This window comes from Puntigrus tetrazona, chromosome 13 (genome assembly GCF_018831695.1).
Source record: "Puntigrus tetrazona isolate hp1 chromosome 13, ASM1883169v1, whole genome shotgun sequence".
NCBI lineage: Eukaryota > Metazoa > Chordata > Actinopteri > Cypriniformes > Cyprinidae > Puntigrus > Puntigrus tetrazona.
The window spans coordinates 9,767,873-9,783,619 of record NC_056711.1 but is presented as its reverse complement, the minus strand read 5'-3'; the positions used below and the strand labels follow the sequence as shown (position 1 = coordinate 9,783,619).

At 37.0% G+C, this 15,747-nt stretch overlaps 1 long non-coding RNA gene across 10 annotated transcripts in view; it reads left to right on the top strand.

Annotated features, from left to right (window-relative positions):
- LOC122356802 overlaps positions 1-15,747 on the top strand; it is a 351,371-nt gene that overhangs the window by 266,764 nt on the left and 68,860 nt on the right. The window contains exon 11 of one of the 10 annotated variants that reach the window (XR_006252384.1): positions 3,544-3,857. The exons of the other annotated variants lie outside the window; for them this stretch is intronic. This is a non-coding gene — a long non-coding RNA (uncharacterized LOC122356802). Of the gene's footprint in view, positions 1-3,543; positions 3,858-15,747 lie in introns of those variants that run through there. 10 annotated transcript variants of the gene reach the window in all.

Sequence of the window (15,747 nt, the reverse complement as noted above, 5' to 3'; positions counted from 1 at the left end):
TGCTCTCATATATTTCTACATTTCTTTCTCTCAGTTCTGCAGTAATTGATTCTAGTCATCTTAATTTCATTCACTGCAGCAACACCAATCTGATGAGGCCCAAATCTATTATATACAACCGATGTGGCCACTGAACACGTCCCATGTGTTCTGAGATTTTGTCAGCAATTCATTAGCAGAAAATTAGGTCATTAGAGACCAAGTACAGGATGCAGATTCCGGTGGCGTCCTGTCAGTAATTCTCTCCATTATTTCATATTTCTTTTTTGCTTTTTAATTAAATGAGCATTTTTCCCTCTTTCTCATTGTCAAGTTTAATGCATTTGCTACCCATGATCCGTTATTAATGCCGCAAAGAATTCAGGCAATGTTTGCAGAATAATATTCCTAAATTGAATCTTTGTTGCATGAATATATGCAAAAATATATCGTGAGGGCTGAGTGCTTTTAAATTGGAGAGATCACTCATGGCTTCACCTTTTCGTGGCAGATAAAGCTATGAGGAGTAGCGCTGCAGTGTCACCCTACTGAGAGAGAGAGAGAGAGAAAGAGAGAGAGAGAGAGAGAGAGAGAGAGAGAGAGAGAGAGAGAGAGAGAGAGGGAGAGGACTAAATCACATCCCTGGAGTTTTCCCACCTCGATGCTCCGTAGCTGTTTGCCATTTCAAACCATTATTACTGGCCACAAATGAAATGATCAGTGTATTCCGAGTGTTTAGAATGTGTACACTGTGGGATGTTTATCGCATGCGATGTGCCTGACGTAATTTCCTGTCAATTAGTTCGGCAATCCATCTATACAGGAGCTCCGTCGACGGAGCACCTCCTGGCTAAAAAGTTGGCTTTGTTTTTTACCATTGTTCGCACTTGTTAGGACCTAATCATTCTCCTTTAGCAAAAAGTCTTGTGTGGAAGAGCAATTTTTTAAACGTGGCACGGCAGCCATTCATCAGAAACCGAGAGCGTGCTGATTTGCATGTTAAGAGGTTAGTCTCCTGCCCTAACGTGTTATTGCAAAGTTTCTCCGTTTTGTCTCCACCGTGGAAAACTAATATCCAGAGCAAATATTTCCTTATTCATGCATCCAGATTAACAAGTATAACCACTGCGCCTTTCACTGCATAATAGTTGGTAGAATCAAATTCGTTGGATATGAATTCCAATGTAATATGGCCAATATTTTATGTTAATACAATAAAAATGGAAAGTCGAAATTATGGGCTTATTTTTATGTAAAAGGTATGCTGAAGAGCACTATATTACATATGCACACGTGGTTAAGGCAGCACCAGGGGATAGGCTGTTGCTAAGAGACAGAGCAAGGGAACGGACCATTTCCAATGATGAATTAACTCTAGGAGGAGGGTGACAGTAATCTTTGTCACTAGATGCACTGGCTGTCGGAGTCCTGTCATTTTATGCATCTCATGCAAAACAGATGTACCCATATTCTAAAAAAAAAAATCCAAATTCACCGGGCAAAAAAAATCATTATACATCGCAAGGGCTGGAAGGCTGTCACAAAGAATTTTATTATTTTTCATCCTTTAACGAGCAGGTAGATTGTGCATATTGTAATTTTCACAGAGCCCCTCTAAATAATTCTGTAACTTTCTCAGTGAGAAGTTTTCACTCTGGTGGCTGCTCATTACAATGGCACCATGGCAGGGTCCCTCAATCACGCCGCCAAGAAAACACACACACACACATGCACTGGCACTGCGCTGCCCCCCCCACCACCCCGCCCCTCTCTCTGTCCTCTCCCCATCAATTACACCAGTAAACAGAACAGCACCACATTTTTAGAAGTGCCCATTGTCTTACCCTTGGTGTTTTTGTTTGTCTGTTCCTTCATCGTCTGCATATTGTCTGGCTCTAAACTTATAAATCGGAGGCGCTACTGCATTTATAGCCACTAGTCAAAGTGATTATTTAAGAAGAAGTTGTGGCCGCCATATCAGGTCAGGCAGGTCACGTGGTTCTACGCGTGCACGGCTTAGGTTAAATAAAAAAAAAGCAAAAGGCCATCTGCTAATATACAGTAGTTTACGCATCCTAATGTCATTAAAGGCAGGTAAAGGTGATGTCTGCGTTTCTCAGAGGAGAGCTGAGAGAAACAGAGCATTCATTTATAGCTCAGAGCGCGCCAGACCAACAGCAGAGAAATCATCGCCTAGATAGATGTGAAAAAACTGCTATTTCCCTCACTCTCCCCTGAATCATCTGTATAAACTCTCAAAGAAGAGAGAGAGAGAGAGAGAGAGAGAGAGAGAGGGAAAGGGGGGAGATCTAACAGCAGCTCCTAAGAGGCCTGGCGCTGCAGCCCTTCCATCTCAGATTTACATTCATTGTAAAGATTTATGGGATACCTCCCCAGAATAAGTTGAAGCTGCAGGAATTTGGGGGGGAATTATTCAAAACAGTGATTATTTTTGGTTGCGATTATGCATGCACACCTGATCGGGGTGTCACCGCTGCCTCTTGTCCAGCAATGATGGAACGGACCAATTTTCTAACTTTTCACCCGCCTTGCATAAATGAAATTTACACACACACACACACACACACACACACACACACACACACACACACACACAGCAGTCCTCCTGTGTCACTTATTGGACTAAGACTAAGGGCCTGCATACATTAGAGAGCGAGGTAGGGACTTGGCAGTGGTATGTTGGTAGGGAAATGGGCCAACACGCATTAAGATTTAACAAAGAGGAAGTGATGCGTTTGTCCCCGGCATGCTCTCCTGGTCGTCCGGGGTCCTGCCTTGCACCGCAGCGGGGTCATTACCCCGGAACGCTTCAGAGGAATATTGGCGTATGTCTGTTCAGCTGTAACAAATGTGACACTGGGCCACAGAGGAATACACACTGTCTGAATCTAGACCAGGAGAAGAAAAAAAAAAACTATGAAAGCCAGCTCTCTTTTTGTACATTAGGAACTCATGTCTTTTTCTCTTTTGGTATGAAATGGAAGAGAGCCGGAGGAGTGTTAATATCCAGTGTTTTTCATGTAGTCAGGCAGAGGGAACAGTAGAGCCTGTGCTGCTGTAAATAACACAGCTTTAAGGTCATTTAGAAACGTGTGTGAAACTCAGTCACATGGACCTTTTAGACTGGTTTTCTAACCTTACAGAACATTAAGAGTTAGAGCGGACTTTAATGTGAGAGTTTGATATCATAGAAAAGATCTTCTATAAAGATTTTTTCAAGCCCATTTTTCCCCTCAGTTTGTAATTCTGCATTTAGAAATTAATTGTAATTGGTAAGATAGTTTTTTCCTTAGTTTGTAAGTCCACATTTGTTGCTTTTATAGTTAGTTTTAATGTCAATGTGTTATTGGTGTATTGGTGGATTATTTTAGCTTAAAACTGGTAAAACAATAATAAATATATAAAATATAAATAAATATAAATATTATTATTAACAATTATTAATATTGTTTTGCCCATTTTAAGCTAAAAAAGGTTAAGTGCAGTTATATTACAGCAACTTATAATAAGAATTCAATTATTTTTATTTTTGTTTTTTTAAAGGCCTATCAATTATGAGTAGTGATGCTGATGTCTTTCCATAACCTGGTTAATGTCAAACCTGTCAATCAAAGAAAGGGACAAGGAAAGAGCAGTGATAGAGGGAGAAACAGAGAGTGCATGTGAGAGAGAAAGACCCCGTGGACTCTCCTCCAGATATTTATGGAATGCTGCCTCCATCTTGGGCCAGGCAGCTGGGGAGAGCAGGTGGGCTGTGCAGGTCAGTTCATTAACACACTCGCCCGTACACACACACACACACACACACACATACTCTCTCTCTCCCTCTCACTGTCTCTAAAACACTAACACATCTATTTTCATTTTGTCACTCTCTCTCCTGTGTTCTCTACAGTCTGTACCCTATTTTACCAGAACCTCACACTCTCTTTCTCACTCTCGTGTTAAATATAGTGTCTCAGTGTGATATCACTGTCTGTGTTGCCAGTTTCTGCCATGTTAATGTTACACTGTATGATTCAGGACGGCTTTGAGCTACAGATTATGTTGAATTCTCTGTCTGCGTGACGTCTTATTTCACAGGCCATGTCAGAACAGGTCACATGATGTCTAAAGGCCTCCATATAGATGGATTTTAACAACAGGTCAAATGACTTTCCACCTTTCTTTCCCAGTGTTTGAATTTGCATTTTGAGTCAAATTTGTAAATAACGAGTCTTTATTTTAGTGTAATATTTCTGATATAATATATATATATATATATATATATATATATATATATATATATATATATATATATGTATAAACATAAGATATCTTTTTTTTTTTTGAATATTTTTACATAAGAAATATATACAGTACACAAACATATGTTATATGAAGAGGAACTTTTAATTTAATTGCAATTAATCATTGCCCATCAATAATTAAAAACCTTTTATTCATATTATTATTATTATTATTATTATTATTACAGGTACATGTAAATGTTTTAATTTAACATAATATAAGTAATAACATAAATAATGCATTTATTAGACCCAATAACTGTTAATTTTAATAGTACTAACTACATTTAAAAATAAGCACAAAAATAATTGTATATAATTATTTATATTTGCATATTCATTTTATTTGCATTATTGTTTAATTATGCACATTATTGGTGGTAATATTAGCTTTTGTTGTAATATAGGTATACTGTAGTATCGTGTTGGCCTTATATTTGTCACTGTAGCTAAAATATATAAATCATATTTGTGTGAAAACCTGAATTTGCTCTGATCCATTAATAGTGATGTAAATATACAGAAGCTCAAAACGTTTTAACTTAATTTTTAGCTCAGTTTAAAAGAATCGCGAATCAAAAACAGCACCTAACAAACCCGGAAGTGCGGCTGCAGAGTGTTTGTTCATAAACAGTGGTTTCCAGTATATGCAAGATGGGAATTTGCTTCCTTTTCCTGATGTTCTAATCCAGCACTGTATCCACATGTGACCCAGGTATTTCTCCTCCACCTCCATCCTGACATCCCGCCAGACGAAGTGAGACCAAAACAACCCTCCTTCCCGTTCGCCTGGTGGGTAGCCGAGAGAGAGCGAGGGAAATGGAGAGGGAGAGTCAACATGCTTGTGTTGGTGCGGGTGTCACAGAGCTGTAATTGGTGGCGGTTTAAGGTGTAAACAGGGTGCCAGTTCAGTGCGTAATTGCCCCTGTTTGCTAGAGTGGAGGGAGAGAGAGGGACAGAGCGGAGGAGAGAGAGAGGGAGGGTCGGGTGGCGGGTGGAGGGGGGGGCGGCAGCCTGACAGTGTGAGACCTCCGCATGCTCCACTCAAATTGGAGTCACAGACGCCGAGAGGTGATGCTCTCCAAGTGATGGGCTCAAGAGAAAGAGAGAGATAGTGAAACTGTATGTATGACACCCTCAACCCATTTCACATCTCTGCCTTCTGTCCTGAAAAAACACAATTAAAGAAGTAGAGAGAGGAGGGAAGAGAGAGAGACGGGAAGCAAAAAAGACAGATAAACAATCATCAATGTTCTTAATTTATATAAATAATTTATGTGAAAACTACCGAGAATCTCTGTCTGATTGTTTAGAGAGTGATGGTACTTTTATACATAGCAGTAATATAACTTTTTATTATTATTATTATTGTCATCAATATTGATAGTTAGTAGTTTTAGTAGAAGTTGCATTTAAAAGAAAAAACTTTTTCCACAATCAGTCTTGCAGCTCTGTTGCCTTTTATTCTTACTCTATTCGCTGGCTGCTGATGTATCTAATGGGGATCCTCCCACTATAAACAATGCTATATGTTTGTATCTATGTGTGTAAATGAGGCATGACGTGTCAGTACAGGGGTGGGACTGACAGAATGTCCATTATAGGTAGAGTCGGGTTTAGCTTTATTTGTTTTCTCAGGTCTGCGGCCTAACAATAACTCTTGCATATACAGTTTGGTATGATTGACAGACGTACTACAAGCTGATCCACAAGATGTAGGTTGTTCATACAGATATAAACAAGCCATGTAATTTTCTTTTACATTTTCTGACAAATGGATGTTTATAAACTCTCTCTATCTTTCTCTGTCTCTCTCTGTCTCTCTCTCTCTCTCTCTCTCTCTCTCTCTTTTCTCTGTACTGTTAATATGGAAAAAGAACAGTTTAGCAGAACTGTTTTTAAGAGCAATGCACATATATTAAAAGAGATGTATAAGGGCATAGTTAATGTATATGCATATATGTACATCCTCGCGTATTGCGGCCCATAGAAACAGTCACTAATGAGTGATCTATGTTGATACCTATATTGTAAATGAGCTGAGGACAGTCAGAGATTGTGGTGTATAACAGGTAAAAAAAAAATTATATAAATACTGTAAATGTTTTTGCACAGGCTAATCATTTCATGTCTTTACACTTCTATTTATCTCCACAGGATTTTATTTGGTTATTTGGTTTTTTTACTTTCAGAGCTTTGGAACTTTTGGTAGCCATTGACTTGTATTATATGACTGACAGACTGCAGACTGAGTTAAAAATCTTACTTTGTGCTCTACTGAAGAAGCAAAGTCACCTACATCTTGGATGCCCTGGGGGTGAACAGATAAACATCAAATTTTCATTTTTGGATGATCTTTGCTATTGACTGACAAGGTACATAAATGAATAACTAACTAGGCTACAACTTCATTATTGAGATAAGAATGATGGTAGCAACGTTGTTGTCCAGCACTGCCTGCCTGTTGTGTGTGTTTGTGTCAGGACAGGTTATGGTGTGACACAGTGTGCAGTAGCATGATTGCATCAGCAGTATAAAGGCAGCCTTAGAGACACTAAATCAATTATCCAGAGGAAGGTGCCAGGCCGCATGGCCCTTCTTAAACATGTGTCCAGGCCTGAGGAGAGAGTCCAGCAGGGGCTAAGCATGTCTTACCCTGAGCGCTGGGGCCTGCATTAGTGACAATACACATTACAGTCCTGTCCGTCTCCTTCAGCCTGCCAGCACCACTTGCAACTGCCAGTCTAGCATGCTGACGACTTCACTCAATGTGACAGGCCAAAGGACCTCAGCCTCTCTATCCCTGCAATCAGCACAAACATGTGCCTTTCTTTTATGTAGGGGTTATAATTAACATTTTACCAGCACTATTAAAAATAAAGGTGCTTGACGATGCCATAGAACAACGTTTTGGTTATATAAAGAGTCTTAAAATGTATATATATACATATACATATACTAATATACTTGTAACATTTCAAAACAATAGTTATTCCAACAATTAAAAATAATACCTCATATATTTAATAAAATACTGTATTTTTACATTTATTTTGAATTAATATTAACTTAATATTACTATTTAACTAACAGTTGTGTAATAAAACATTAATTTTTTTTTTTACAAGTGTCCCTAGCCAATTGATATATATTAACATTTCTAGCAATACATTTTAATTATTTATATTTAATACTTTTTTTTTTCTTACATGTTTTGATTAAACATTTTAACCACTCCCTATACAATGAAATTAAAAGCAACCATACAATGCTTTTGAGGGGAAAAACTTCATCATGCAATTACGTTACACAAAAAGCAAATATTTATCTACAACAGTAAATGTTCCATTCAAAAGTTGTTAGATGTGTGTGCTTTGTCAGCTAACAGACTCACCTCTTTAGCAGACAGAAGATCAGCATCTACAATGATCAGAGGAAAAGACAAACATGTCCATCACTGTGAGACAGTTAGTTTAGAAAAGAGCAAGCAATTCTTTAATTCCCCATATCACAAAACATCAAGAATCAGGTTGTCGTGTTTGTTTTGTTGCAGTTCCTAATAAAGTTACCAGCCAAACAACCAAATGATCACTTTGTGCTCGTTTTGCAGTCTGTTTATATTTATTCCAACAGCTCCACCAGCCTACTAGGACTAATGCCTCCCCACTGGTTGCAATAGTAAAAGACTATGGTGGACAGTACGCAGCCCTGCTGTCTATCTCCTGCTCTGCCCCAGTATGCCACAACAGCCTCAGGCCTGACTTATCCACCCTCTGAATTATGCATCCTCTCCGGAAATGAGGAACAAAGTTATGGCTAGAGGGGATTCATCATGAACATGCCTCTCTCTCTTGCATCGGGTATTTTTTTCCCCTCTTCCTTGCAATTTTCATCAGGCTTCATCGTGTTCGAAGGGAAACATGTTAGGATCAGCCAGCCTGCTCTTGTGCTGCTTCCTTTTGCCTGCATTATTTAGCAAACAAACTCCAAATGCCATGCTGCTCTCTGTTGCAGTCGCACGACCGCTCGGCCTGTTTGTCTTTCTCTCTCTCCCTCTCCCTGTCCGTCTCTTACGTTCCTCAAGAGTCTTTCTTGCTCTCCTTGAGCCTTCGGTGTGTCTGATAATGCAGAATCTGACTTTTTTTTTTATTTCTCACTATCTGTCTGCTCCCACACTCCCACACATTTAGACTTGAATGAGTGTGTGCGTGAGTGTGTGTGCGCGCGTGTGTGTTTGGTCTATATTAAGTTGTCCCTGACATCCTCTGGTCTCATCATTCCCTATAATGCAAGTGCTGATACATTGGCCTGAGTCAAAGTCACAAGTCAATAAATCCATTTCTTCTCCTCTCTCTAACACACACACACACACATACACACACATCAGAGTCTGTGCTTTTCTGGGCCCAGCCACAAAGTCCGGCAGTCTATCACGGCAAGGTCATCCGGTGTTGAAAGTGAGGAAGGAAGAAAAAACTTTAGCTGTATATAGGAGACGAAAAGTATGTATAAATGTGTCAGTCCTCACTCTGACACATTCACCTTCAGTGAAGCACTGCCATTCAGCGCAACTCAATTTCAGTTCCAATTAAAAGCGGCCCAAACAGAACTGTGCATACCGTGGCAGGTCGGCGAGAGGTGTGCAGTTACAGATCTGACTATTTTCCAGCTGACTGACTGACCCGTTGGGGGACGACCGTTACGTTGAACTGGCCTGTTGTCTTTTAGACTCGTGCAGAAGGGGATTTCGACGGTAAATCACACGTATTGCATTTGGATATCCTGCTGATGAGAGCAGGCACTACCACTATATGGTGGGTGAAGGTGATTTTGAGCAGAAGGTGGAGGTTTTTATCAACTTCTGTGAAAGTCTTCCTAAACTCCGCACCAGACCGGGACTTAATATTCTGGAAGAGTCGTAAATCTTCTCTTCTGTGTCGGGGATGCAGCCACAAAGTCAAATTTGCATTGGCAAATGGGAAAATAGCGTACAGTTATTTGTTAATCTGATCTTTGTTTATCCAATACTCTTGTAATCCACTTTTAATTAAATATCCCCCCAAATATGTGTGAGCAGCAGTTTGACTTTGTCTGTGCTCACGCTGCCAGGATTCACAGGCTTCGCTCCAGTGAGGAGCTGCCCCAGTCTCTCGCTAACTCTTTATTGCTCACACAAGCATACACACACTCACACACACACACACTTATGTAGGGCTCAAAAGTCCAAGACCTCTTGTGTAAATGATTTTGCTTTGCTTTCTGTTTTAGCTTAATTACAATTTGTATTGCAATTTATTTTGACAGCGTAATAATTTGACTGAAAGAATTTATAAAAGGAATTTCTTTGGCTTCCTCTCCACCTTTCAAGATGCATGAACAAGTTTGTGAAAACCTGAAGATCAATTTCTCCTGCATAAGAGAATGATCTAAACGGCATCTTTAGTGGATTCTAAAACATCTGGCTGACTATACAGAGTGTCACATGATCAGTGGCACAAACTTAAATACTTGATATTAATAATAATAATGAAACATTATTAGTATTATTATTATTATTCATTATTATTAATATTCAAATCACTGCTTAACTCTTTATTTACAGCATGTATTAGATTTTTTTTTTTCTGTGCATCTTTGCTGAACATAAGAATTAATTTTATTGAAGGAATGGTAACTGAATGGTGTGCTGTTAAAATGTTTTACTCTAAAACCAAGTCCAGTTGCTGCCTTAAATTTTTAATCAGCATAGTTATGCAAGTCATTTTCCACTTAAATTGCATTAAACCAACTTAAAAAAACAAGTTGAATTTCATGTATCTTATAAAAAGTCGACATTGCTCAACTTATTTTGATAGGTTAAAGTAATGTAAAAACATAAGCTGCCATAAATTACTAATCATATAAATGTTTACCTTACATTATTCAGTAGTCATTTAGCAGACGCTTTTAAAAGCAACTTGAAGACAACAGAAGCAATCAAATCCACAAAAGAGCAATAATATGCAAGTGTTATGACATTACTTCTTGGTTATATATATATATATATATATATATATATATATATATATATATATATATATATATATATATATATATATATATATATATATATATATATATATATATATATATATATATATATATATATATATATATATATATATATATATATATATATATATATATATTTTTTTTTTTTTTTTTTTTTTTTTTTAAACAAGTAGACTAAATAGACTAAATAGAAAAGAATAGACAAAGCTAGGCCCTTTTTTAATGGAACTAATATTTAAATGAAATGTAATATTAGAAATGTAAAAGAAATATCTATTTGGTAACACTTCATTTTAAGTTGTCATAATACAGAGTAATTACGTAATTAGGTACTTAGTAGTAGCCATTGTACTTACATGAAATAAAATGTACTTATCATGTAGCTTAGTTGTGGAACAGCCTGTAATTGCCGTTTGTAATAAGGTAGATGTAACAGGCAGCAGGAAGTACACTTAAGTACAGTCTTGTTACACTTTATTTTAAGTAGCGTATGTCTGTGTGATATTTTAATGCAGAAAGGTATTACATGTACTTGCTGTATACTAATTGGTTAAATCAAACTAACGTGCAGCTATATAAGGTGTGTAGTATAGATACACATGAAGTACACTTAAGTACAGTCTGAATGTCTATCTATCTATCTATCTATCTAGCCTAATTTATCCTATATATGTCTTGTGGACATTGACCCAGGGGTCAGCCACTATGCAAACAATATATTTTCTCTCACTTCCTCTTTTTTTTCCATTGTTTCTGTCTCTCTCTTTCTCTCACACAAATGCAGACAATCATAAACAGCAATGACAAAAGTTAATGCAGGGGTTTGACAGACGGAAGGCAGAAGGGCTGGTTATTTTGTCAGTCTGCCTGAAATGAGCAGGTCATGTGACCACAGACTACGCGCAATGTATTGTCTGGGAGAAATATGTATACATATATATGCAGTTATCCTGTACAATATGCCTATATAATGCTGTTTAAATATACAGCAAATGCCACCGTGTTCTGATGGCAAGGACAGATAGTCCACAGGCAGGCAGTTTCTTTTTTCGGTTTTCAGATAGGATACAGTTGTAATGGAATGCGGCTAATAATATTACCATGAATTCAGCAGCCAGTGCGACAAATAATGCAGCTGACGCAAAATCTTCTCACATTAACATTAACAAAGTGTGAAGTGTAAAAAGAGACAGGGCCATTGTGTGAGGATCACTGCATTAGAGGTTACAAGAGAGGATCTATGACCCCAAACTATCTAAATAACACTATTTACAGCTGTTATGGGCTGTAACTCAATAAGCCCATCGACATCATTATTTACACCAGCTATTGTAGTCGGATGTTAACTGTTGTGTCGAACCGCAGTGTAACAGCTCTGGTTGGTCAATTCGATTAACGTCCCTTTTGAGGACTAATTTCATAAACATGCTCAAGATACTGAATATGGAAACCGAGTGGAAGGGGTGATGTCCAAAAAAAGAAGGATGAAAAAAGAGAGAGAGGAAAGGAGAGGGGATTCATAATGTGAACTGAAACAGGATCTGAAATTAACGTCACATTCATCATTTTTAATTAAACAAACAAACAGCATGCACCTCACAGCCTAACAACATTTCTGAGCTGTGAAAATACTGAAATGATAGCCGTAATTACAAACAGTCCGACACACACTTAAGAGACATTGAAGATCATAAGGTAAACAAGTACCTCTGTGGGTTTTTTGGTTTTGGCTGTGCTTTAGAGTTTTGTTTTTTCTCTTTTCTACGTTATTCCTGGGATTGGGAATATATTTTTTAAAAAAAAAATTAAACTAAATTTGATTTATTTTCTAAATAAATTTCACAATTCATGTGTTTTGTGTGTGTGTGTGTGTGTGTGTGTGTGTGTGTACAAACACACAATTTGACAAGGTGTGACACTATTAATACAATTGTAGTGATACATTTCATTTAACTCCTGGTTTTGTTTTTCTCTCATATCGAGAGAGAATATGGCATCAATAAATGAGAGAGAATATACATTAATAAAATAAGTATATTATATATACTTATGGATTAAAATGGTACACTGAAAAATATAAATTTTCATCTTAATTTTGAGACGTTAAAAAGTTTGACAAGTTTGACAAGTTAAGTTTGACAGTACCCTCTCTGATTATAATACGCCTCAAAAATATGAATGCATAGTATGATAATACTAACCATTTTCTGTATCACTATTAATGAGAAATGAATGATGTAATTTCTTGTAAATGATGTCACATATGTGTGGAGCCTAAATTATTATGGGCAAAGAATGGTTAGTGTGACAAAGTTTATACATATTTTATGCTAAAACATTAAAATGCAATAATTATTTTTATTCATTATCATGGGAATACCAAAGTATTGTGACACTGAAGTATTGTGTGAAGCTTCTAAAATGTATTTTTAGTGAACCACCCCTTGGGAACTAAAATATTACAAAAATTTCAGTAATGACCCTGGTGCTGCTTTATTCCATCCTTTGTTTTTCGGTTTCATTTTGTCTATAACATTTAGTTTAGTTCCATCTTTTTTTTGTTAGTTTTTTGTCAAAAACAAATGTTGTTCTTTTCACTCAGATTTTTATATCATGAGTAATTTAATTACGTTTATTATTTTAAACGACAGCAAAAAAGTCAAGCATAATCCGAAACACAAAGGTACATGAAGCCGTGTATCATTTTTTGCTGTTCTTCTGTTTCATTTGAAGCTTTTAGTTTGTTGGTTGGGTCGTTTTCTTGTTTGTTTGCTTTGCAGAACGCTACAAAGCTTTATCAGAGCTGAACGTAACTTACAGACTTTCACACATCGTTAGTTTTATGGTAGCAGGGCCGGGATAAAAGTGAGCCATTTGAAAACACCTCCACCGAACGGCAATCTTTCAGTGTGAAGTATTAAACAATGATTTAATAGAGGCGTTTGCCTCCACGCTCTCATTATCTGACTATTAACTGCAATGGACTGTGTGCAGCGCTTCAAATTTTATATTGTGCTAATGTGCTGAGCACACAGACGAAGAGCCTAATTTAGTCACTCCCTGCTTCCAGACAATAGGAAAAATAAGGCTTAATCTCCTCCTAGTGTTTCTATACTAAAACTGCTTTTGTCTTTGACACTCCCGGACGTATTTAAAATGGGTATTGTTGGTGGGCTTGTACGGCGCTCTTATCCAAATGGGATGTGACACGCTAATATTGCTCTAATTATATTATAAATAGACGTACGTGTATATCGCTCATTAATAAATAAAGATGCACTTTTTATTAATGAAGTGGAAAATGCTGTATGGTAAAGCATCAATCATTTACCATAAGCAGGGGTGACAGGGAGTGCAGTCGATCCGGTGCTAAAATTAGACATCAAACAGCACGGTGAGCATTAATGTACATTTTATATAAGCAATCGTAAAACACTTGAGATGTAATTTATGTGAAATGTCGGCTGAAAAAAAAAAAAGAGAGAGAGAGAAAGACTGGCAGAGAAAAGATGCTGCAAATCTGCATATTAATTAGTTCCTGTGAATCTGCCTGATTGCTGCCACAATTAAAATGCCGGCAGAGGATCGGCCCCTTACCCACCATGTGTTAGAGCGAGAGAACAGAGAGGAGAATGACAGAGAAGGAGGGGAGAAAGGGCTTTTTTCTTATTGATTTGAAAGTAATTAGCAGGCTTCCTTGAAGATGTCTGAGTTTACTTACTGAGGGTCTCCTCTGTAAAACTTACTCTTTGACCGCACTTGCTCACAAAAATGGATCAAACGTCTTAAAATTAATTCTTGCTGTCATGATGATTCCTCATTTGTTTGTTTTGTGAATTTTGATAGCACAGTCTGTCCGTAAACACTGAGCTTTTTTGACTTTTCATTATATCTGAGTTGAAAAAGATGTAAATGACCTCCTTTAGAGACCAGGTTGAGGAAAAAGAGTGAGAGAGAAGGCAAACAACAGAGAATGGACAGAGGCCTGGAGAAAAGGCCCTGGGGGTCCGGCAGACCTTTGCTGAGAAAAGTAACATGAGAGATAGAGATAAGAAAAGAGATGAATGGCTGGAGAAGGAAAGCTGTGAGATCAAGGCCAGGCCAGAAGCTCCGTCTGCCTTTGTGTCCTTGGTGCAAGAATAGTATATGTGTGGGTGTGAATGTATGTATATGTGACCTACAGATGCTGTCTGGACAGTGTTTGGCCCAAAGGGTCAGCCTCTGTCTGACTAGAACCTTTTTACCTCCACACACTTGTGTAATTGAATATATAATATTATTGCATGTCAAATGAAACTGTAGAACAGGTGTAATGTCATTTTGTATAAAACTGAACAAAAGCGAAACCGCCAATGCAAACGTTCCAGAAAAGTTCTGAGTCACACTGGACAAGAATTTGTAATTCTAATTAAAACTGGCACTAATATTGCTTGTCATGCTTAGTACTGTCAGGTTGCATGCTTTAAAGTATTCATTTGCAGTGATGGAAATAACGGCGTTTTAAAATAGCTTTACGAACTGCATAATTTTTTCCAGTAAAGCTACTTTTTCCCCCGTTACAATGCCGTTACCGTTACTGACAATAAAATGTGCCATTACTATAATTTATTACGATATCATTAGAATTAAATTTTTCAGTTTATCTGAATGAGTGTGCAGTGTAGCTGTATTTTACATACCATAAACTATGTATAATAATAATTATAATTATAATGATATATAATAATAAGGCGCACGGGTTGTCATCGCTTTGTCTCAAAAGTTATAGAGCAAGAAATCCTTTCATAACATGCAGGCTTGATGCGCTACATGTAAACAATATTCTCTGTTGTATTTTTCTGTCAAAATAGTTCCTTTGGAATTCTTCAGCTTTTAAGAACTGTTTTTTTCTGGTAGTGGGCGAAACTAATTCACGAAAGACAATCTTATTGACTGGCGCTCACCTATTATCATCCCTGTTTTGATTTCAGCAAATCAATTTGAGCGAACGCTGACTACATGATTAATATTTTTGAACCCAGCAGCCCATTAATCCTTAGTGCGTTTTATATTGTTATTAGTAGTAGAATTCGTAATAGTTTCGTTATATTCATACTTGATAATTCTGATTACTAAAGTTCTGTCATCATATAATGCTAAATTAAAATAATATTATAATTCTTGAATGACTGCTGCTATATGTTAGTAGATAAATAGTGTAGATGTCGTACAATGTCGTATAATATAATAATAATTTATTATATTTTGTGTCTATTTTATTAATTTAACGTTTAATATTGGGGGCATTCAAATTTGCTACTTGAATTTGTATTATTATAATTTTTTATTTTATTAAATTTTTAACGCAACAGGTAATTAGGTACTTTTAACCAATAAAAATACATATGTACATATCTAAACACTGCTC